Genomic DNA, 25,348 nt, shown 5'->3' on the forward strand with positions numbered 1-25,348 from the left:
TAGGACTGGTTTCATTTAGTCAAACCATGCAGGACTAGAGAATTCCACGATCACCAATCCATTGTTCCTATAGAGTTCTTTCTTTTAAAAAAATTTTTTTTAACGTTTTATTTATTTTTGAGATAGGGAGAGACAGAGCATGAACAGGGGAGGGTCAGAGAGAGGGAGACACAGAATCTGAAACAGGCTCCAGGCTCTGAGCTGTCAGCACAGAGCCCAACGCGGGGCTCGAACTCACAGACCACAAGATCGTGACCTGAGCCAAAGTTGGCCACTTAACTGACTGAGCCACCCAGGTGCCCCTAGAGTTCTTTCTTTTTAAACTGAGCTTCTTAATTTGTACTGTTTTGTGTTCCCTGAAGAAAGATTGGATGTTCACCAGAACCTTTAATTAAACCAAGATTCTTATTTATAGACAGCCAGGGCAGAATCAAAGTGGTATGTGCTAGGCCCTTGGGCTTATTTTTTTTGACGTTTGGTGAAGATTGCAGCTTTTCTAAACAACATAGAAACACTGAAGATCTCTAGCCATTGTTACAGGAAAGGGCAGTTTTCATGCCAAATTCTAGCAATGGAGGGAATTTAAAACAATAACAGTAATAACCTTTTCCTGGTAAGGATAAATAAGCTCTTCTAGAGACTTTAGTAATATGGGAAGTTCTTCAAAATATTTTGGCAGCAGTGAAGCACTCCCACGTGCTGGAATAGTCTTCCCCTTTGAGGCAAAACTCAGAAATTCAGCACTTCAGAAGTACTGGAGTTCAAAGAACAAATCTTTGCGGCCAACAGTGTTTCTTAGGAAAATAGAAACACGTCTATGAAAATAAAAAAGACCCTGGAACAACCCCACATTTGTCTTGCCAGAGTACAAGATTCCTGGTAATTGTGCAGTTTATATGAAACCTGTAGATTTAACATTTTGGCATCATGGTTTACATGGCCTGTACAGACAATACATCAAATAGACTTCTGGGGGCGCCTGGGTGGCTCAGTCGGTTAAACGGCTGACTTTAGCTCAGGTCATGATCTCACAGTTTGTGGGTTTGAGCCCCTCGTCAGCCTCCGGGCTGTCAGCACAGAAGCCTGCTTGGGATTCTGTGTCTGCCTCTCTCTCTGCCCTTCCCCCGCTCATGCTCTGTCTCTTTCAAAAATAAACACTAAAAAAAAAGAAAAGAAAAAAGTCTCCTGAAAGTCAAGCTCTTTATTACTTTGTTTATGTAACAAATAAGTTTTGAGCATCAACTTTGTGCCACATCCTATTCCAAGTACTTAGGATATATTGCTGAAGACAGCAATCAGATTGCTATTCTCATGAAGCTTAGCTGGTTTGGGAAGGGGGTGCAGGGGGGATGGCGGGAGGGGGAGAAGAGGCAATGAATATAATCCACAGGAAAATGGGGCACCTGGGTTGCTCAGTTGGTTAGGCCTCCGACTTTGGCTCAGGTCCTGATCTCACGGTGCGTGAGTTCAAGCCTCGCATCGGGCTGTGTGCTGACAGTTTGGAGCCCGGAGCCTGCTTCAGATTCTGTGTCTCCCTCTCTCTCTGCCCCTTCCCTGCTCACACTCTGTCTCTCTCTCTTCCTCAAAAATAAATAAACCTTAAAAAAAAATTTAATCTACAGGAAAATAATAGGAACAGTAAGTGCTAGGCTGAAACTATAGAGACACATAATAAATGAAGTGTGTGTTGGAATTGAGATGGGGTGGTCAGAGCGGGCCTCATTAAGAAGGGACTTGAAGGGTGCCTGGGTGGCTCGGTTGAGTGTCTGACTCTTGACTTCAGCTCAGGTCGTGACACCAGGGTCGTGGGATCGAGCTCCATGTCCGGCTCCACACTGAGTATGGAGCCTGCTTAAGATCTCTCTCTCTCATTCTCTCTCTCTCTCTCTCTCTCTCTCTCCCTCCCTCTCCCCTTCTGGCCCCTCCCCATCTCGCACGTGCTCTCTCTCTTTCTCTCAAATAAAATTTTAAAAAACAAAAGAAGATACTCGAGTAAAGACTGGAAGAAACTAAGGGACCAAACTGGCTATTTAGGGAGGTGATTCCACAGAGATGGAACAGGAAGTGCAAAGGTCCTCAGGTAGGAGCATGACTGGCACATCTAAATGTAGCAAGGATGGGGCGCCTGGGTGGCTCAGTCGGTTAAGCGGCCGACTTCGGCTCAGGTCATGATCTCGCGGTTCGTGAGTTCGAGCCCCGCGTTGGGCTCTGTGCTGACCGCTCAGAGCCTGGAGCTGTTTCCGATTCTGTGTCTCCCTCTCTCTGACCCTCCCCTGTTCATGCTCTGTCTCTCCCTGTCTCAAAAATAAATAAAATGTTAAAAAAAAAATTAAAAAATAAATCTAGCAAGGAAATCACTGTGGCTGGAACAGAATGAACAATAGAGAGAGTGTAAGAGATGATGAGGTCAGAGGTTAGGGGAATAGGGGCAGGTCTATAGAACCTGGAAGGCCACGGGGGAGGACTTTAGCTTTGAATCCACATGGAGGTGTTGCATAGGTGACTTGGGTTTTGAGAGCTATTGAGAATAAGAGGCTAACGATAGAAGCAGGACCCCATGCGGGGGGCTATTTCAGTCATCTAAGAGACGGGGGTGGCTTCGGTGGCTAAGGGATCCTGGATATATTTTGAAAGTAAACCCAGAAGGCCTTGCTGATGGATTGAACATAGAGTTGATAAAAAGAGGAGCCTGAGGTTTTTGACCTGAGCAACTAGGAAGATTGAGTTGCAATCAACTGAAATAGGGAACACTGACTAGAACCGTTTTATAGAGGAATATGAAGAGCTCAGTTTTAGATCTGTTCAGTTTGAGATATTTATTAGATGGAGACATTAGGTAGGTGGCTGAATATGGGTCTCGAGTTCAGGAAGAAGTTCTGAAGATCTATATATTTATATATTGTTCAGGAGATCTATTATACATACCTATATTGTGTCCGTGGGACGGTGTGAGAGAGAGAGTGGGAAAGAGGAGAGGGAGAGAGAGAGTTGGGAGTTGTCAACATATGAATGGAATTTAAAGTCTGAAACTGGATGAGATCACCAAGGGAGTAAGTGTAGTTATGGAAGAGAACCAGGAAAGCCCTGGGGCATTTTGACGCTTAAGAAAGAGATCTCAGAAGTCAGTAACTTGCAAAGCAACTGAGAAGGAGCAAACCAGTTAGGGAGGAGAAAAACCAAGAGAGGGTAGTGTCCAGGAAGTCAGAGGAAGAAACTGAAGGAGGAGAGAGTGAGCTGTTGTGGGATGCTGTGGTGAGGTGAAGGTGAGGCAGGATTGACTGTTGGGAGCACCGTGGAGGTCTTTGGCGACCTTGACAAGAGAAGTTTTGGTGGAGCAGTGGGGCAAGAGCCTGCCTGGACTAGATTGAAGAAAAAAATGAGTGAGTCTGGAATCACTTGGGGAAAAGTCCTACGGTGGATTTGGAGGGGAAGATGCCAGGGGTGGTGATGGTTGAACGTACCTTCAGTTGCAGAAAGTTCCTGGATCTTTTAGCTGTGCCTCTGTCCCATAATGACATGATCGGTATACACTTTCTTTGGAAAAGACAACTACTTCCTATAAAACCTGCAAATTCTCAACCTGGAGTTTGGTCAACACTTGGAAGAATTTGGTCAGTAGGACAAGGAGTCTAGCAGAGAGCTTTTCCTGGAATTTATATAACCGTCAATGCTCACCAGCAGTCTGGAGTGCTTAGAGATACAGCCAAGCAGACTTTGCCCTGGTTTCTCAAGCGTGTACCTCAATAATCCCTGAGGACTCTGCAGCTTTTGTTGGACTTCCTGTAAAAAGCCTTAGACCAATGATGGCAAACTGACTCTATCACAAGAATGGGAATGCCCTAAGAGTTAAGTGCCCCTTTCAACAGGTTTCCTGTACCTGTCATATTGGAGACTGCTTGAGTAACAGCAATTGCCAGTGGATGACAGTTAACTAGATTGGCCGTGTGCTTTATATGAAAACGTATTTATCATCCTGGGCTTGAGCTCCACCGTTAGAATCCTGCATACTGATTAATATAGTTAAGTTAAAATTTTTATTTTCAATTATATTACCTGGTCATTTCTTATAGGAGCATGTGATAAAATACAGATATAAAATATTAAAAAAAATTTTTTTTAAACGTTTTATTTATTTTTGAGACAGGAGAGACAGAGCATGAACAGGGGAAGGTCAGAGAGAGGGAGACACAGAATCTGAAACAGGCTCCAGGCTCTGAGCGGTCAGCACAGAGCCCGACGCGGGGCTCGAACTCACGGACCGCGAGATCATGACCTGAGCTGAAGTCGGCCGCTTAACCGACTGAGCCACCCAGGCGCCCCTAAAATATTATGTATATATTAGCCTAAAACATTTATGCTGAATAGTCACCTTTGAAACTATCTTTATTTGGAAGCATTTATCAATTTGGATGAAGCCTAGAATATTATATGATTGAATTTATATTTTCTTTTTTTTTAAATTTTTTTTAACGTTTATTTATTTTTGAGATAGACAGAGCATGAATGGGGGAGGGTCAGAGACAGGGAGACAGAATCTGAAACAGGCTCCAGGCTCTGAGCTGTCAGCACAGAGCCCGACACGAGGCTCGAACTCATGGACCGCGAGATCATGACCTGAGCCGAAGTCGGCCGCTTAACTGACTGAGCCACCCAGGCGCCCCTGAATTTATATTTTCTAATACTCATGAAACATTGCACTGGCTAGCTTATGCAGTCTTAAACCATTTTTCCCTTGTCCTGGCCCACACAACGCTTGCATCAGTTACCCTGATTTGCCCTGTAGTGATCCATTTGGGGGCCAAGGAAGACCGTCTCCCTACAATAGAATATCAGAATATCAGAATATCAGAATCCTAGGCCAGTCTGATACATCTGCCTTGTGGGACTTTTTCACACCTCCTGAAAATCACTGATGTAGAACTTAAATATAGCTGAGGCACAAATGGTCTTTTCCTTTACAAACCAGTTAGTTGACTTGAGATTTATTTCTAATGGTATGAGTGCATCAGTTGCTGGCACAGAGGATATGTCATAAATAATTGACTTCCTTGAGAGGTCCAAGACTACTACATTTTTTAAAAGACATATCTCCTTTCTTCTTATTTATTTATTTATTTATTCATTCATTTATTCACTTATTTATTTTTTAGTAAGCTCTATGCCCCAATGTGGGACTTGAACTCACAACCCCAAGATCAAGAGTTGCATGCTCTACTAACTGAGGCAGCCAGGCGCCCCATATATACTTTCTTACTTTAAAAAACGTATACCAATAGCCAAATTATGGAAAGAGCCTAAATGTCCATCAACTGACGAATGGATAAAGAAATTGTGGTTCATATACACAGTGGAATACTATGTGGCAATGAGAAAGAATGAAATATGGCCTTTTGTAGCAACGTGGATGGAACTGGAGAGGGTTATCCTAAGTGAATTAAGTCCTACAGAGAAAGACAGATACCATATGTTTTCACTCTTATGTGGATCCTGAGAAACTTAACAGAAGTCCATGGGGGGAGGGGAAGAAAAACAAAAAAAAGAGGTTAGAGAGGGAGAGAGCCAAAGCACAAGAGACTCTTAAAAACTGAGAACAAACTGAGGGTTGATGGGGAGTGGGAGGGAGGGGAGGGTGGGTGATGGGTATTGAGGAGGGCAGCTTTTGGGATGAGCACTGGGTGTTGTATGGAAACCAATTTGACAATAAATTTCATATTAAAAAATAAATTAACTAAAAATAAATTTAAAAAGTATAGCATCTATTATATTGGAGAAAATGAAATTATTTGTACAAATATCATGCTGGATTTTTTTTTTAACTTTATTTATTTATTTTGAGAGAGAGAGAGAAAGAGAGCACAAGCTGGAGAGGAATAGAGAGGGAGAGAATCCCAGACAGGATTCGCACTGTCAGCACAGAGCCCGATGTGGGGCTCAAACTCAGGAACCATGAGATCAGGACCTGAGCCGAAATCAAGAGTCAGACGCTAATCGGAGTAAGCCACTCAGGTGCCCCATGCTGGATGTTTCTAACCATTGATTATAGTTCTGCCTTTTGAAGAAAAACAGAACCCCGACTTCAGCTCAGGTCACGATCTCGAAGTCCGCGAATTCAAGCCCCGCGTCGGGCTCTAAGCTGATGGCTCAGAGCCTGGATCCTGCTTCCGATTCTGTGTTTCCCTCTCTCTCTGCCCCTCCCCCGTTCATGCTGTGTCTCTCTCTGTTTCAAAAATAAATAAACGTTAAAAAAATTTTTTTTTTGAAGAAAAACAGAACCAGTTTTGGGGTTTTTTGTGACAAGTCTTCTGAATATTTGAATTTCCTTATCTTTGTGTGAACCATCCTTACATTTGTTCAATAAATACTTGATTGACATTTAAATTAGAGAATGGGAGGAGTTGGCTGTAAAAGGAGAACAGAAAAATGGAGAGGTAGCTGGTGAGGGATGAGTGGCTGGGGAAAATGGGATCTAGAGAAGTTTGCTTGTTTTTAAGATGGAAGAAATTACAAGACTCTTTTATACCACTGCTTATACGGTAGATAACTGATGTGGGCAGGAGAGTTTGACCGGATGCAGATTCTTAAGTAGGGGAGAAGGACTGCATACAGGAAGGAACTGGCTTCGGATAGGAATATAAAATGGTTCATCTGTCTCAGCCAATTAAACGAAACATGCACTTTCCCCATGGGGGCCAGTGTGCAAGGCTGCAAACAGTCGCCTCTTTGGTAGTGTGGGCAGAGTGTTGCTTGTATGATTTGCCTCAAGGGACCTTGGAGACAGTGGACATTCATGTCTGATCTCAGGCTATCTCCAATCTAGACTCCAGACGTATGCAGGTACCTTTGGAAAGCCTCAGGGCACAGTGACCAGGGTCCACACTGGCCCAGTCATCATGTCCAAGCTGCAGAACAAGGAGCTTATGATTCAAGCTCTAAGCAGGACCAAGTTCAAGTTCCCTGGCGGCTGGCAGATCCACATCTTCAAGGAGTGGGGTTTTACTGAGTTTAATGTGGACGGATTTAAAGACACCGTGGCTGAAAAGCCCCCCGCCCCCCAGGTGGCTGTGGGGTCAAATACAGCCGCAGTGGCGTCCCTCTCAACAAATGGTGTGCCCTGCCCTCTGGAGAACCTTGGCAATGCCCCCTCTTCAGGCAGCCCCATCAATAAATCTTAGTCCCTTCCTGTCCAAAAATAATAAATTGATAGATAGATAGAAATAGTTCATCTAAAAAAAAATAATAAATTGATAGATAGATAGAAATAGTTCATCAAAAAAAAAATAGTTCATCTAAAAAAGAAATAGTTCATCTAGTGAGAGACCAGAAGCTGTAATACATGGGTATAAAATGCTGGTAAACAGATGTGGTTGAACAAGTCTATACAAGAAATGCCACGATACACTAAGAGACAGTCAGGACCAGGAAGTTATCTACACTTCATTTTCCCCGACTGAATATGAGAATAATGATACAGCACACCAGTCAAAAGGTTTCGATTTACTTCCTATATTCTTGGTCATGTCTCTTAAACGTTTTTGGCAAGATCTTTGTGTGGCTTTGCCACTAAACTAACCTAATGTCTGGCAAACAGTAGTTGTTCAATAAACATTCGCCGAGTTAGTTTCAAAAACAGAGTTGTTTTGAAGATCCAGTAAAACAAAGAATGGATGTAAAAAAAAGTGCTTTGTAGTCTGAGAAATGCGATTCAAATCCAAGGTGTTTATGTTCAGGAGAGTCAGGATAAAGTTCACTGGGGTTTTTTTGACTCCTTAAATGAGAAACATTATGTAAATGTGGAAACATGGTCATTGTTACTGAGACTTTTTTTTTTCGTTTTAAAACAATTTTTTAAGTTTATTTATTCTCAGAGAGAGGGCACGTGAGCAGGGGAGGGCCAGGAGACAGCGAGAGAGAATCCCAAGCAGGCTCTGCACTGACAGTGCGTAGCCCGATGCGGGACTCAAATTCACAAACCTGTGAGATCATGATCTGAGCCAAGATCAAGAGCTGGACACTCAGGGAGCCTAGGTGGCTCAGTGGGTTAAGCATCTAACTTTGGCTCAGGTCATGATCTCATGGTTCTTGAGTTCAAGCCTTGTGTCAGGCCCTGTGCTGACAGTTCAGAGCCTGGAGCCTGCTTTGGGTTTTGTGTCTCCCTCTCTCTCTGCCCCTCCACTGGTTGCTCTCTGTCTCTCTCTCTTGAAAATAAATAAACATTAAAAAATTTAAAAAAAGAAAAAAAGAGCCAGACGCTTAACCAACTGAGCCATCCAGGCACCCCATAGACTTTTTCTTTCCCTTAGAGGAATAGAGCAAAACCTAAAGTGTCTGTGAACTAGCTTGTCAACTTTGGCCTTTTAACCCGTGTAATGTCACAGAATTGACAAAGTATAAAAAGGCCAAAAAACCTAAAACCATCTAAGTCAGCCAGCTGTATACGAGTGTCATAAAGTTCCAACTTACATTTATAATACTGAGCACATAAGTATTGTATTACCTTTCCTTTTCTTCCTTCGTTTTGCCTTGTTTTTTGGTAGATTATAATTTCCAAAATAAATACAAATTGGGGATGTGGATTTACTTTTCCAGGTAACAATAAAGTTTCAAATTTGTTGATGTTTCTGCTGAGAATTTCTTTTTTTTTATTTATTAATAAGATTTTTTTAATGCTTATTTTTGAGAGAGACAGAGACAGAACATGAGTGGGTTAGGAGCAGAGAGAGGAAGACACAGAATTCAAAGCAGGCTCCAGGCTCTGAGCTGTCAGCACAGAGCCCGACACGGGGCTCGAACTCACAAGCTGTGAGATCATGACCTGAGCTGAAGTCAGACGCTCAACTGACTGAGCCACCCAGGCGCCCCACTACTGAGAATTTCTTAAGGTACCCAAGTACACCAGTCTATTTTCATGATAAATCTATATGATCTTCACACATATTGTAGGACTGATGTGGACCAAAGCTCTAGCTGATAAGAATAACTAAGAAAAAAAAAATCCCATTCAGTGCATGTGTATTTTCTTACCAGGATTACAGGAGGTAATATACTTGAGCCCTGGAGTTTGAAAGCAATTTCCTATATGCTATGATTTGTTTGTTTGTTTTTAATTTATATATTTTTAAGTAAACTCTGCCCCCAACATGGGCCTTGAACTCATGACCCCAAGAGGAAAAGCCTCATTCTCTATCGACTTGAGCCAGCCAGGCACCCCACGCTAAGTAAGGTTTTATTCCCTAGGAGAAGCTCTTATCTGTGATTCTGGCAGAATATCTGCGAGGAGAAGTAAATCAACTCAATGCCATCATTTTCAATTTTTCGTCATTATCACTGGCGATTAGATATTACATAATTAGCTACGGTCATACAAGAGGATTCAGCAGAGCAGTTTAGGATTAAATTTAGGAATTAGACATTAGGAACTCACCAGGATCCCATAAGTGTTTTTAAGTGTTGTAATACGGGATGCTTAATTAGACCTCCAGCCTAGTTCCTGCTGTTACCCAGCACCGGGCCTTTTAGGATTACCTAGGAAAAAAAATACTCAGTTCTCAGAAAATCTCAGAAGTCACGCTCAGGCTGAGGAAAGATATTTGCTGAGTAATGCAGCTCAGTCCCCTTCCTTGTAAAGCCGGAACTGCCATATGTGTTTTTTCCAATCAGCCCCACCAGATTTCTTCTAGGCATGATTGGGTGTCCTCGAGCCAACCATTCTGCCTCTGGAGATTTACGCATTCTCGGTGAAATTTCCCTACACCATCTGATGTGATAGTCTCCCTCTACAGGTTTCCTGTTCTGGGTCATGTTGAAGGATTGTGCCACCTGGTCTTAACCTACTTCTGTCTCCCGCTGCCTTGGTGAAGAACAACAGTGTTGACATCCACAGAATGGATCTGCCCTCACAGTGACACCCGTCCACCTTGCACCTTGCACCGGCCACCTTTTAATCGGGAGGATCCCCAGACCCGCTGCAAACATTAATTACGCTTCATAAATACCTCACTGATACTAGGCTGCAAGCCCCAGTAGCCCCGTTTTATGATTAGGGTTCCCCAAATGAGATGGAACCTTTGCTTCAGCCCGCTCAGAACAGGGACAAATCTGGGTCATGAGCACAGCTCCCCTCGCCTACTTAAAACTGCCCCTAGGGCTGTAGGAGAACTAATTTTCTCCCCATGCTCCCCCAATACCCAGAAAGTAGTGTTTTTATTTTGTTTTATGTTTTAATTTTTTTATTCATTTATTCATTTTTGAGAGACAGAGAGAGACAGAGCATGAGGGAGGGGCAGGGAGAGAGGGAGACACAGAACCTGAAGCAGGCTCCAGGCTCTGAGCTGTCAGCACAGAGCCCGACGCGGGGCTTGAAGCCATGAACCGTGAGATCGTGACCTGAGCCGAAGTCGGAAGCTTAACCGACTGAGCCACCCAGGCACCCCTGTTTTGGTTTGTTTTAATGTATGAGTGTTTCTTTCTGAAATGCCTATCTTTCTTTTGCAGCTGATTTGGAGCCTGTGACTGCTTTTCTAAGCTAGATGTGGGGATTTTTTGTGTGTGCTGAATTCACCTTTGGCAATTTGCTTACAGTGAAATGAAGGTGTCTTACATTTGCGCTCATATGTGTGTATATCATCACCAAAACCAATTCAGGCCCTTCTGGCCCATTTTCTTTTTTCCCTTTCTTTCTTCCTTCCTTCCTTGCTTCCTTCCTTTCTTTTCTTTCTTCTTTTTTTAGGGACAGGACCATATGGTGATTCAATTTTGGTTCTCTTGGATAAGAGGTTGCACTCTGGAGTCACCTTAGCCAGGGCTGCCCTCTTGAGGTTTACATATGCAGCCACTGATTCTTTTAATGTATTTTTAAAAATAATATATATATACATATATTTTAATATTAATTTATTTATTTTTATTATTATTATTTTTTTTTTTTTAGAGAGAGACAGAGTGTGAGCAGGGGAGGGGGACACAGGATTGGAAGCAGGCTCCAGGCTCTGAGCTGTCAGTGGCTCTGAGCTGTCAGTGCAGAGCCCAATGCGGGGCTTGAACTCACTAACCGTGAGATCATGACCTGAGCTGAAGTCAGACACTTAACCGACTGAGCCACCCAGCCACCCTTAAGTTGTTTTTTTTTTTTAATGTTTATTTATTTTTGAGAGAGAAAGAGACAGAGCGTGGGTGGGGGAGGGGCAGAGAGAGAGAGGGAGACACAGAATCTGAAGCAGGCTCCAGGCTCTGACCTGTCAGCACTGAGCCCAACGCGGGGCTCGAACCCACAGACTGCGAGATCATGACCTGAGCCGAAGTCAGTTGCTTAACCGATTGAGCCACCTAGGTGCCCCTCCCTGCACCTTCTCACTCATTCTAAAGCTTAGATCAGGCCTGTGTGTGTGAGGAGCAGAGAGAAGCCATACAAAAGGGCTAAGGACCAAGCGGTCATGGTCATGATAAACCCAGAAGCTTCTTATCTGCTTTGATGTGGTAGTGTAGTGAAAAGAGCCCTGACAGGGAGCCAAGAGTTCCCAATTGACCATTGGCAGACTGTGTGATCTCAGGCCGGTCATTTTTTTCTCTCTGTGTCTCAATTCCCCAACAGAATGGGAGCTGCTGGTCTAGTCCAGGGGTCAGCCAAGTTCTGCAAAAGGTCAGATCATACCATGTGGGGCTTGATGAGCCATATTGTCTCTATGGCAACTACTCAGCTCTGGCACCATCGCTCAAAAGCATCCACAAACTGTAAGCAAATGAGTGTGGAGATGTTCCAATAAAACTTTATTATGGAAACGAAATTTTGAATTTCATGTAATATTGCCATGTCATGACGCATTATTCTTCTTTCAATTATTTTTGAACCATTTAAAAATGTAAAAAACAAAACAAAACAAAAAACACAAAAGACATGTTTAGTGCTCAGGCTGTAGGAAAAAATAGGCAGTGAGCCAGATCTGGCCCAGGGCTAAAGTTTGCCAACTTCTGGACTAAATGATCTCAGAGAGCCCTTCCGGTTGAATCTTCTACACGTTTAAAAGTCGACTTAACTATAGTTCCTGTTTGTTTCTTTTTCTTGGAAGACACATGCCCTTCCAGCGTGATAGAAGGGACATTAGAAGACACATTGACCCCCCCAGTATGTCTGCCAACTTCATACTGGTCAGCTTTAAACACTAGCAGTTCTTGTTTCTTGTTTCTTTTTTTAAAGATACTTATTTATCTTGAGAAAGAGAGTACACTTGAGCAGTGGAGGGGCAGAGAGAGAGAGGGAGACAGAGAACCTCAAGCGGGTTCCACGCTGTCAGCACAGGAGCCCAGCGCGGGGCTTGGTCCCACGAATTTCAAGATCATGACCTGAACTAAACTCAGATGTCAGAGGCCCAACCGACTGAGTTTGAGCCAGGCACCCCGCATTGATTTAAGATTCATCCCTCATGCAAATGCGATATCCTTACATCCGAAAAAATACATTTAACTTTATCGTCAGTACATCTTAACGAGGATGTGACAGAAAGTTGAATGTGGATTGGGAGAGGAGCGGAGGCCCAGACATTGTGTCTGGAAACGTAAAATGGTGTATTTATAACTATATATGCAAAGGTGGGCTGAGAGAAGGAAGAAGCAGGCTTTTCCCCACTCCTCAGCTTTGCAGAGTTCTGACCCCCCACTCGGGGTCCATGTGCCAGTCTTCTTTAAGGAATGAGCGCTTGATCAGGGGTCAGGAAAACTGGGTCTCAGCCTAGCTTGTGGCTTGCTAGGTAAGAGGGAAATCATTTGCCTTCAGCTTCCTCATCTACAGTATGAGGATGACGACCCTGCTGTGCACCGTGCAAAGCTGAGCATATGTATGAGTGCCTGTGAGCTCTACAATGCCCCAACAATGTCCAGAATGTAAGGAGCATTTGTCCTGTTGGATTAGCCACCTCCCACTGACTAGCAATCTATAGTTCTTCCCTTCAACTGTAATGTTGCTGCCCACTATCTTTTTTTTTTTTTTTTAAGTAAGCTCCACACCAACATGGGGCTCGAACTCATAACCTCAAGACCAAGACTTGCACACTCCATTCATTGAGCCAGCCAGGTGCCCCCGAGAAGCCCACTTTTTTTTTTTTTTTAAGTAAGTTCCACACCAACATGGGGCTCGAACTCATAACCTCAAGACCAAGAGTTGCACATTCCATCTGCTGAGCCAACCAGGTGCCCCCCAGAAACCCACGCTAATGGGCCATCCTTGGGTGGGGTTTCCACCCGACTCCGGTGGATTGCTGCCCTGAAACGAAGAACAGCCTGCCCCGTTGCCCACAGAACCAACCAGTTTCAGCTTGAAGAAGATGTCACATGACCGACACCAACGTGGTATTTCAGAATTTCTTCAGGACTGAAATTCTGATTTATGTTTGCATCTGCCCCAGAGATGTGCTCAGTGATGGATTGGATTCCAGCCTCTTCCCACAGCTGTCTTCTCCCCTCCCTTTCCGCTTCTCAGGCCCACCCCCACCCCACGCACTTCAAGAGTCACCCCCAAGAATGTATCCCTCTCCAGTCCCCTCTGGACTCCGAGGTCTTAGAGCAGTTTCTTTATTGTCGTTCATTTTGGCCTTTTTTCTACACATACTCATGTGGTTTCATGCCTGATCGCCCTCACCAGATTGTCTGCTTCTAGAGGGCAGGAACTCATCCACGCCAACTTTAGAGCTGGAAGGAATCTTGATGTTTATTCCCTTACTACATCCTCTCGTCTAATGCCCGAACCACTTTATGACGTCTCTGACCACTGTTGCTTTGGTCTCTTGCGGGCCTCTGGTTCTGGGGCCCTCCTTACCTGAAGAGGTCTGGCTCAATGTAGGAATATAAGAAGACGCTAAACATGGGGCGACTGGCTGTTTCAGTCGGAAGAGCTTGGGACTCTTGATCTCGGGGTCATGAGTTCAAGCCCCACATTGGGTGTGGGGCCTACTTAAAATGAATAAATCCGCTTAAAAATAAAGATGCTAAATACAATGTTGTTGAATTCAAGCTACTTCTCCCTTAAGGCTGAGTCTGTCCTTGGCTGGGAGTGGGATACACAAGAAGGAGAACATTGAGGAACGAACAACATTTTGGCTAAACGTGTTGGGGAATGTTTCCAACAATCTTATGTCCAGGCTATGTAATTCACGTGTTGTGATTCAGCTCTTGCCCAGTGTTATTTAGGGTAAGTGAATTACAAAATATCAACTCAATTACCTCTTTTTTTCTCCCTTAGGAGAGGCTCGGAGCATAATCATTCGGGATGACATTCAACTAGGGGCTGGACAGGCATTTCATCCATGCAGCTAACACTTGGTAGGAGCTGTGCCGCTTTCAAAGCCCTTTCCAAGACTTCAGCTCATTAGAACTTTTTGATGGAAGCAGAATTACCATAAATCTATAAAGGAAGAAACTAAAACTTGAATTTGGGGGCGCCTGGGTGGCTCAGTCGGTTAAGTGGCCGACTTCAGCTCAGGTCATGATCTGGCAGTCCGTGAGTTTGAGCCCCGCATCGGGCTCTGTGCTGACAGCTCAGAGCCTGGAACCTGCTTCGGATTCTGTGTCTCCCTCTCTCTCTGCCCCTCCCATGCTCATGTTCTCTTTCGGTCTCCCAAACATAAATAAACATTAAAAAAAAATGTTTTAAAACTTGAATTTGGTTCCGAGGGTGACAGAGGCTCCTTAAACCCTGGTGTTCAATGTCCAAAAAGTCTAGTGCTCTGTTTCCCTAAGGGAGACAGTCATTCATCTAAAAAAAAACCTGACATTCTAAGTAGAGTTCACTCTGTCTTGCAAAGGCTGCATTTGGCCCTGGAGAAAGGTTCAGGGTCAATGACTACATATGGATACAGATTCCTCCGATGCCAGGAATCCCGGATAAGTGGCAGGGGCCAGCCAAATACCTCTCTAGCCTTCCCCCCCACCCCCAGTCTCCCCTTCTGTCCACTAGAGATGTAAGCAAATTCCTCAGATTCCCCCTGCCCGATTCTGTGAAATGTTTACCTGTGTGCCAGGATCGACCTATATGTCCAACGGGGGTTGCTTCCCAGGCGGCATGATTTCAGGGCCTCCTGGCCGCTGCTGCTGGCCTCCTCCCCCATCCCGCCCCACTCAGTGGCTAGCTCAGCTGAAATGTCACTGCTAGAACTTCTCTCCTTTGCTTGAAGTGTGATCCCTGTTAAATTCAGAGACACCTTGGGAGCGGTGTCATTTTAACACCATTAGCAATCACAGATCTGGGTGAACGGGTTTCAGAGTCTTTCTTAAGAGTAGTGGGGTTTCTTTCACGGAGAAAATGAAACAAACCACACGAGTGATGAATATTAATTACGGAAAAGGAAGCCTACTAGACACAGCAGGAAAGACTCCCAGAGCCGCAGCACGATGTGAACAGCACTGCCAACCTGCGCAAAGGGTGAGCTGGGGAGTGAGTGGTCCTGGGATCATCTGCAGCCCATTTGGAGAGACGTGCAATGGAACTAATCTCAGTACGTGCTACACAAATCAATCCAGATGTTAAGTGTGAAAACCAAACCCTACAACTTACAGAAAAAGATAGGATGATTGTTACGAGCTCAAGGTAAAGAAGACTTTCTTAAAATTAAACGCAAAAGCAGAAACAACAACAGGGACGCCTGGGTGGCTCAGTTCATTAAGCATCTGACTTCAGCTCATGTCACGATCTCACCATTCATGAGTTCGAGCCCCGCGTCGGGCTCTGTGCTGTCAGGGGAGAGACTGCTTCAGATCCTCTGTCCCCCCTCTCTTGCTGCCCCTTCCTAGCTCATGCTCTCTCTCTCTCTCTCACTCTCTTAAAAATAAATAAGTATTAAAAAAATTAAAACAAAACAAAACAAAAAAACAACAAACAAAAGCAACACAGACCACAAAGGAAAGAATCGATGCAAAAGATATCTTAAGACAGAGATTGTCAACTCTGGCTGCACATGAGAATCACCTGAGGAGCTTTTGAAAAATCCTAGTACCCTGTCTCCTCCAGGGGTAGGCCTTAGGTACAGCCTCACCCCTAACCCTTGCAGGGCCTAGAACAAGAGTAGCAGTGGAGGGGCGCCTGGCTGGCTCAGTCGGTGGAGCATGTGACTCTTGATCTTGGGGTTGTCAGTTCGATCCCCATGTTGGGGGTAGCATTTACTTAAAAAAAAAAACAAAAAAAGAAAGAGTACCAGTGGAGATTCACATAACGAGGTCTAAATATGTAACAGCTACAAATCAAGCTAACAAATTGCTAAATAAAATATTTTTCTATCTTCCCATCTTGACAAATAAACCTTCATAACAATTTGGGTGCCCGGACCAAGGTAGAAGGGGGTCATGGGTTTTGCAGGGTGTTGAGGGGGGCGGGCACATCCCTCGGGCTGTGTGGACTCGATACTGAGCAGGGTCTTCTAAAGCAGAGCCCAGGGCAGGGGTCCCTCCTACCTTGGTCTTAGGGTAGAACTGCCTGAACACCTGTACTTTTTTGTTGCCAACTTTTCATCGATGTTCATACATGTAGATACATGCATAGAAAAGTACACAAATTATATAGGCATACGGCTTGATGAATGTTCATAAATATATCCATTAAGGATATATAAATATACCAGAGAATTTTTTTTAAGTACTCTCTATATTCAACGTGAGGCTCGAACTCACAACCCTGAGATCAAGAGTCACATGCAGGGTACCTCAGTGGCTCAGTCAGTTAAGCAACTGACTGTTGGTTTCGGCTCAGGTCACGATCTCATGGTTTGTGAGTTCAAGCCCCACATCGGGCTCTGTGCTGGCAGTGTGGAGCCTGCTTGGGATTCTCTCCTTTCCCCTCACTCTCTGCCTCTCCCCCCCTTGTGCTCTCTCTCTCTCTCTCTCTGTGTCTCTCAAACAAATCAACTTAAAAAAAAAAAAAGAGTCGCATGCTCTACTGACTGAGCCAGCCAGGTGCCCCTCATAAAAATTTTTTTTAAAGAGAAATAGCAACAAAAAGAAAGGACTGTTAAACACAAAATTTGGGGTAGTGGTTTCCTCTGGTGTGGACCAGGGGATGGGACAGAGAAAGACACATAATCAATAATTCCTAAATTGGGCATCAAAAGCACACAGTTTATTATGCCTTCTAACTTACATATGTCACATACATTCTTTTGGACATCCTCAAATCCACTCAGGGTCCTGTCATCTAGGGGCATTCAGCTTAAAGACAACTTAATCCTGGATATTTCAAATACTCCCAGCAGAATTACTGCAACTGATTATCTTGGCTCCTCCAAAAAGAAAACAGAACTTTCTATGAAGAAAGGGAAAAGGAAGCACGTGTCATAAATTTTAAAACAATCCAATGCAACGACGTTATGTTTTAATCTTTTTTTAAAAAACGGATTACAAATAAAATGCATAACACATAAAATGTGAGCACTATATAAATCCACAGCACAAGAAATAAAACTTCCCCCAAACGCTCTGTCCTGAAGTCAACATTGTCAACAGCGACGTATGTATTCCTCAACCTTTTCTAAATGTAGTAACAGGACTATTGATTTTCACAGAAATGAGATTAGTCTAGATAGACCCTTCCGAACCTTGCTTTTCCATCTAGCAACGGTCTCTTGAACAGATTTTCCCTCCACGAGGCCACCTCTCAGAGACAAGAGCAGGTGGAAATGGAAAACACCTTCCCCTTTCTGCCTGACACACTCATCTCTGAAAATCCAGCCCAGGTATCACCTCCATGAATCCATAGGATGCCAGGGTCAGGGAGACCCCAGAGATCTGCCAGTCTGCCCCTCCCCCATGTTACCAACAGGGGAACTGAGCCTTGGGAAAGACTGGCATTTGACCCAAGTTTACTGAGCAGATAGCCGCTGAGCCGGGAGTAGAGCCCTGGTGCCGAGCTCTGTGCATCCATTCTAGAAGTTGCTTCCCTGGGACCCATCACGCGCTGTTTCTTATCACGAAATCCCATTGTGTAGGTACATGCACCTGATCTCACCTAAACGAGGGTATCATATGTCCACTCATTGAACCAAAATTTATGGAGGGCCTACCACGTGTCAGACAGCAGTGAACTGGACAGAGAAGGTTCCGGTCTTACAGCACAGAAGTGTGGAGATGAAAACAAAGTAGGTGTGTGATGGGACAGAGAATGGTAGGCACCCAACCATCATGTGCTGTGGCTTGTCGCCCCAGACAGGAGTGAGAGAAGACACCCAGCAGACAACTTTAAACTTGTGTCCCCTTACCAGGCCACGCAGCCTGTGATCTGTTGTGCGTGAGTATTTTTAGAATCCCCATCATCTTGGGGCGCCTGGGTGGCTCGGTCGGTTAAGCATCTGACTTTGGCTCAGGTCATGATCTCACGGTCCATGGGTTCGAGCCCCGCGTCGGGCTCTGTGCTGACAGCTCAGAGCCTGGAGCTTGTTTCAGATTCTGTGTCTATCTCTCTCTGTGACCCTCCCCCGTTCATGCTCTGTCTCTCTCTGTCTCAAAAATAAATAAACGTTAAAAAAAAATTTTTTTAAAAGAATCCCCATCATCTTCTTTTTTTTCTTTTTAATTTTTTTTAACGTTTATTTATTATTGAGAGACAGAGAGACACAGAGCGTGAGCAGAGGAGGGGTAGAGAGAGGGGGAGACCCAGAATCTGAAGTAGGCTCCAGGCTCTGAGCTGTCAGCACAGAGCCCAATGCAGGGCTCGAACTCACAAACTGTGAGATCATGACCTGAGCTGAAGTCTGTCGCCCAACCAACTGAGCCACCCAGGCACCCTATAGAATTCCCATCATCTTCTGATTAGCAGAACCACATTGTGATTTGTGTGTCTTTAAAAGGGTTAATTTGTTTAATGTAAACATTTAAAATGTACTATAATTTGGGGGGGCACTGGGTGGCTCAGCTGGTTGAACGTCTGACTTCGGCTTAGGTCATGATCTCAAGGTTCATGAGTTTGAGCCCCCCATTAGGCTCATTGCTGTCAGTACAGAGCCTGCTTTGGATCCTCTACCCCTCTCTCTTTGCCCCTCTCCTGCTTGCACTCTTTCTCAAATATAAATAAAACATTAAAAAAAATTATAAAATGTACTATAATTCTTGTAAAGCTATTTTAGCATTTCTTCATTTGGTAATGCACTGGGAGCACGGTCCCCCCGGCCCCCAACCACGGAAGCGTTCCAGAGTCCTCTGAGTCTCTACGGGACCCTAATTTCGAGGTACGTGTCAACTCCTCGAAGGCAGGAAGAAGTCCTAAGGTTCTGCCCACAGCTGTATTTATATTTGTTGGGGAGATCATTATCAAAGAGAAGTTCACCACTGTGCCCTCTAGCCTGCATGGGAAAATAAGGCAGATAAATCACCCAACAGACAGCCCGACCTGGGACTTATCTCCCTAGAATGCTCAGAGAACATACCTAGCTGTCCTCCTCCAGGGATTTTGTTTACTCTGTCCTGAGTGTGCAGTCAGAATGAACTGGGAGCCCGGGAAGTTTGAGCCAGGGGAAGAGACCCCAGCCTCCAGGGACAAGTCCATAAGTTGGGAGGTGACGGGCTGATCTCAGGGACAAGTCCCTGGGATCAGCAGGGGCTTCTCACTTGTCCCTAAGGAGACAGCATAGAGTTGGAGGCATCTGGTCTCTGAAGCAGATTCTCTTTTCCACTGCCGGTCCCAGCGGTCAGACGCTGTTTCCACTGTTCATGTGGCGTGTGGGAGAGGAAAATACAAAAATAGGCTTGGCCAGGTGCAGTGGCACCTGCCTTGTGGGCCAGAGGGGAGCCTGCGGCGGGCTGCTCGGTGTTACAAGCCAGCTAGCCTACACATCGCCCTTATTTTTTTGTTTTCAGTTATACAAATACATGTTTATCTTAGTCCATCTGGGTTGCTGTAACAAAATACCATAGACTGGACAGCTTATAAGCAACAGAAATTTATTTTCTGGGCCGCCTGGGGAGCTTCGGTTCAGGTCACGATCTCGCTGTTCTTGAGTTCGAGCCCCTCATCGGGCTTTCTGCTGTCGGCGCAGAGCCCGCTTCAGATCCTCTGTCTCCCCCGCTCTCTGCCCTTGCCCCGCTCATGCTCGATCTCTCACTCTCTCAAAATAAATAAAGAAACATTCAAAAAAAGAAATGTATTTTCTCACCGTTCTGGACAGTGGGAAGTCTAAGACCAAGGGACCAGCGGATTCAGAGTCTGGTGAGGACTTGCTGCCTAGTTCACAGACATGTAATTTTTTGTTATATCTTCACATGGAGGAAGGGGTGAGGGATCTCTATGGGGACTCTTCCTCTTCCTTTTTATTTATGTATTTAAAATTTTAAATGTTTATTTATTTTTGAGAGAAAGAGAGACAGAGCAAGGCCAGGGGAAGGGCAGGGAGAGAGGGAGACATAGAATCTGAAGCAGACTACAGACTACGATCTGTCAGTACAGAGCCTGACACAGGGCTCGAACTCACGAACTGTGAGATCATGACCTGAGCCAAAGTCAGATGCTTAACCGACTGAGCCACCCAGGTGCCCCTTTATTTATTTATTTTAAGAGAGAGACTGAGAGAGAAAGAGGGAGAGCAAAGTGTGGGCGGGGGAGAGAGAGAGGGAGAATCCCAAGCTGTCTCCACATTGTCAGCAAAGAGCCTGACACAGAACTCAATCCCACAAACCATGAGATCATGACCTGAGCTGAAATCAAGAGTTGGACGCTGAGCTAAGTCACCCAGGCGCCCCTTAAAGATCTTATTTTTAAGCGATCTCTACCTCCAATGTGGGGCTTGAACCCACAACCCCAAGATCAAGAGTCACAAATTCCACAGACTGATCCAGCCAGGTACCCCTTGGATGATTATTCTTTTTATTTTTTTTTATTTTTTTAATTTTTTATTTTTTTAAATTTTTTTTTAACGTTTATTCACTTTTGAGACAGAGAGAGACAGAGCATGAACGGGGGAGGGTCAGAGAGAAGGAGACACAGAATCCGAAGCAGGCTCCAGGCTCTTAGCTGTCAGCACAGAGCCCGACGCGGGGCTCGAACCCACGGACTGCGAGATCATGACCCGAGCTGAAGTCGGCCGCCCAACTGACTGAGCCACCCAGGTGCCCCAATTATTCTTTTTAAAAATATTTACTTTTTTATTATTACTAAAGAAATCCATACTCCTATCAAAAACAAAAAGGAGGGGCGCCTGGGTGGCTCAGTTGGTTGGGCGGCCGACTTCGGCTCAGGTCATGATCTCGCGGTCCGTGAGTTCAAGCCCCGCGTCGGGCTCTGTTGTCTCTGAGCTGACAGCTCAGAGCCTGGAGCCTGTTTCAGATTCTGTGTCTCCCTCTCTCTGACCCTCCCCCGTTCATGCTCTGTCTCTCTCTGTCTCAAAAATAAATAAACGTTAAAAAAAAAAATTCAAAAACAAAAAGGAAACAATGGAAAGTGAAAATGACCTACATTTAAGTCCCAGTCCCAATCCTCAAGATAATTAATATGTGGTCTTACAGATTTTTCTGTTCCTGCGTTCAAACATTTTTTAAACAAAAATGGAGTTGTTCAGGAGTGCCTGGGTGGCTCAGTCAGTTAAGTGTCCAACTTCGGCTCAGGTCATGATCTCATGGTTCGTGGGTTCGAGCCCCGCATCGGGCTCTGTGCTGACAGCTCAGAGCCTGGAGCCTGCTTCAGATTCTGTGTTTCCTTCTCTTTCTGTCCCTCCCCCACTCACGCTCTGTCTCTATCAAAAAATGAATAAACGTTTAAAAAAAAAAGTTACAAAGCAACAGGAGTGCCTGGGTGTCTCAGTCAGTTGGGTGTCCGACTTTGGCCCAGGTCATGATCTCACCGTCCGTGAGTTCGAGCCCCGCATCAGGCTCTCTGTTGACAGCTCAGAGCCTGGAGCCTGCTTCGGATTCTGTGTCTCTTTCTCTCTCTTCCCCTCCCCCACTCATGCTCTGTCTCTCTCTGTCTCAAAAATAAAAAATAAAACAAAAAAAAAATTGTAAACAAAAATGGAGTTGTTCCATGCACGTCGTTCTGCAATTTGTTTTACCTGCTCTCAAAATGTTTTGGTTCATTCAGACAACAAATGTTTATTGAGCCCCTACTGTGTGCTCAGAAGTTAGAGATCCAGCAACGTCCTTGCCTTCAAAGAATTTGCATTCTAGTGGAGGGGATAGTCATGAATGAGAAACAAAAACACAACAAGGAGGGGTGAAACCCAAGAAAGAAATGACGAGTGAGAAAAGCCAACAGGGAGGCAGTTTGTATGGTTTTATGTCATCTTTTGGTGATTCTGCAGCGTGCGGTGGAGTTTCCAGCCTTTCTGTCACCAGTGATGCTGCAAGGAACATCTTTGCGACATAAATTTGCATGTCTAGAGGAGCAGATCTTTTTCTTTCTAGGGCTGGCATCTGTTGCCATAGCCACAGCTGAAAGGGGGCTCTGGGGAACATCAGGACGTGGGGGGCAGAGGGAAGGGGGAGCTGCAGTGCAGGGAGCGAGCACTGGGTTCGGAGTCACACTGGAGAACAAACCACCGCTCTGCCATTTGCCTCCCCTCCCTGAACCTCCCCATTTGCAAGACGGGGAACCCTCTAATCTCGCAGGGTTATCGCAAGGATCACACATCAATTTTCCCCATGTGCTTCCTGGAACAGACATAGCATTTTGTTCTTACATCCATCCACTCCTCAAACAGCTTTGAGACAGCCGTCAAAATACATTCAAGAGGGACGGAGTTCCCTAGTGAGCAAATGAGCAGATTTTGTAAAGTGCCATTTCCTTTCCGTGCGTAGGAGGGGTAGAGCCTTGCTATTTAAATTGTGATCTGGGGACCAGCAGCCCTGACTTCACCTGGGAGCTTGTCAGAAGGACAGAATTGCCGTCCCACTTCAGACCCATTGGTTCAATACTTGCATATTGACAAGATGCCCAGGATTTCACACGCACATGTTAGTCTGAGAAGCACTGGTTTAAAGTAGAAGGTTAAATGCAGATAGAGTTAACTATCTCTTCACATCTCAATTAGAGATTGAAGAGGCTGTGACCTAAGACATTCTTCCGGGTTGAATCTGGTCTACCAGGGGACTCATCCTCCTGGGGAGAGAACTTTACAAGACCAGATCACTTCCCTGATCTGTTTCTCGAACCAGGTGTGGGAATCTAGGCTGCCTTAAGATCTTGAGCTGTCCCGGCTGGGAAGGGCCTGAGATGTCTTCATTCCAGCTCAGAGGCTGCCCTGCCCACCCCTGCCCCACCCCCACGTCACAGGTGAGGCCCTGAGAAGGGCTGTAATTTGCTCAGTTACACACCCACCTAGTGGTGGCCTCAGTCCCGGCTCCCAGCCAGTCCTTCCTTCTGGTCTCAAAGTTTAGTCCACTCTTTTTTTCTATGGATTCGGCCCCTCTTTTTCGAAAACGTGATTTTTTAAAATACTGGTTTGTTATAAAAGAATGAAGTGCCTATTGGAAAGAATTCAAACAACGTAAAAATTGCCCCGACACCTCCACTCTTCGGTATCTATCTACTCAAGAGAAAGGAAAACATAAGTCACATGCAACACCTGTACACGAATGTCGACAGCAGCACTATTTGCAATAGCCGAAAATGGGAATAACCCAAGTGTCCATCAGCTGGTAAATGGACAAACAACACGGGGTATTCATGCAATGAAATATCTGATAATTCAAAAGGACAAAGTACCGATGCGTGCTACAACATGGGTGCATACCTTCCAAACACGCTAGGAGAGAAGCCGGCCCTGAAAGACCACATATGATTCCGTTTATAGAAACATCCAGATTAGGCAAACCCAACGAAACAGAAAGTAGATTAGTGGTTGCCAGGGGCTGGTGGGTGGGGAAATGGTTAACTGACTACTCATGGGTAGAGGTTTCCTTTTCGGGGGTGTAGGGTTTCCTTTTGGGGTGATCAAGATGTTCTGAAATTAGGCAGTGGTCATGGCTGTACAACTCTGTGAATATACCAAAAACTACATGTGAAAGAAATCCTTAAAAGAGTGAATTTTATGGTATGTGACTGACACCTCAATCAAGCTGTTCTAAAAAAAACAAAACAAAACAAAACAAAAAAACGGTAGAAGAAAATAAAATACTCTTTAAGTCACCCTGCCCCAAGTAGCTACTCATTCACACCATAAATACTCACTGAGGGCCGGTTCCGAGCAGTCTGTGGGTTGAGGACTCCATGTGAAGCAAATCTCACCTCCGATAAGCAATGGTCACCCCAATATCCAGAGCCCCATGACCAGTGCCTACACGGCTGCAGACTTTCCACCACTGACGCTGAACCCTCACCTCCTTCCTTTCCCTCTGGTAACCCAAGCTCTACCCATCCAGGAAGTCCAGCCCCGCTCACTGGCCACCCCTGCCCCCAACCAGGTCACCAGCCACCTCTTCCACCTCTCCATCCTTACACCAGCCTCACCTGACAAAAGTCCAGTACTGGGCAGGAGAAAAAAACCCACTCTGAATTCATGATATGCGTCCCCACTGGGCCCTTAGCGTTGCCAGCCGCCATGGTCATTTTCTCCCCCTGACTGTTGCACACCCTGTCTGTAAAATGGGGACAGTAATAGTTCTGCTCGGGGCTATTGGCTGCATTAGATCCTGGCACATAGTAGGCCCTCAACCGGGGACAGCCACTGGGGTTAGGATCTGTGGTCTGCAGTCCAGGGCTCCCTGGGAACCTGGTCTCTGGGGAGACCCCCCCCCCCCACTGCGGTCATTTGTTTTGTTCCACTGGCTGGGAAGCCATGGGTTCTTTGCCATGTCTGATCATCCTGCCGGTGAGAGGGGCGGACGTGGCTCAGGGCAGTGAAATGCATGATCGGGTTCAGCAGTAGGAGAGGGAAGGTTACAACTTCCTGCCGCCGACCTCCCACAGGGTGGGTCAAGCCTGAGTCAGATGGCCAGGGCCAAAATGGAAACTTACCAGGGCCTCAGAAAGGGTGTGTGGAGGAGTTGGGGTTGCAGACAGCCGGCACCCCAGTCTGGAGAGAGGGGGAGGATGGCTGCCCCAGGAATCTGGGCTGTGCCTCCCTCCAGGGAGCTGGATCAAGGCCCAGAGGAAGGAGGAAGTGTGAACATGGCTCCTCAGTGACTCACTTCACCCATCTGGGGCGAGTCAACTCTCACCCCTGCCGGAAGCCCGCTTGCCTCCCGCCCCAGGAATCATCCCGCTGGGTCAGCCTACTCATAACACTGACCCCGATCCGCCCACGGTCTTCTTTGTCCTCCACCTCTCTGTGGAGGTGTTGAGATGTTTGCAGGTGCCTGCCTGGGTCTAAAAGTAGGTCTTAGCAGATAATAGTGGCAGCCGGAGGGGTGGGAAAACCCTGTTCTACAAGTTAGGACACCTGGGGCTGTGCCACTA

At 45.5% G+C, this 25,348-nt stretch overlaps 1 non-coding gene across 1 annotated transcript; it reads left to right on the forward strand.

The window, feature by feature from the left end:
• Positions 1-6,648: 6,648 nt before the first annotated feature.
• LOC125913822 (small nucleolar RNA SNORA70) lies at positions 6,649-6,780 on the forward strand. The gene has a single exon (XR_007455114.1). It is a non-coding gene; the product is annotated as a small nucleolar RNA SNORA70 (small nucleolar RNA).
• Positions 6,781-25,348: the final 18,568 nt, after the last annotated feature.

Source organism: Panthera uncia (assembly GCF_023721935.1).
Source record: "Panthera uncia isolate 11264 chromosome C1 unlocalized genomic scaffold, Puncia_PCG_1.0 HiC_scaffold_4, whole genome shotgun sequence".
Classification (NCBI taxonomy): domain Eukaryota; kingdom Metazoa; phylum Chordata; class Mammalia; order Carnivora; family Felidae; genus Panthera; species Panthera uncia.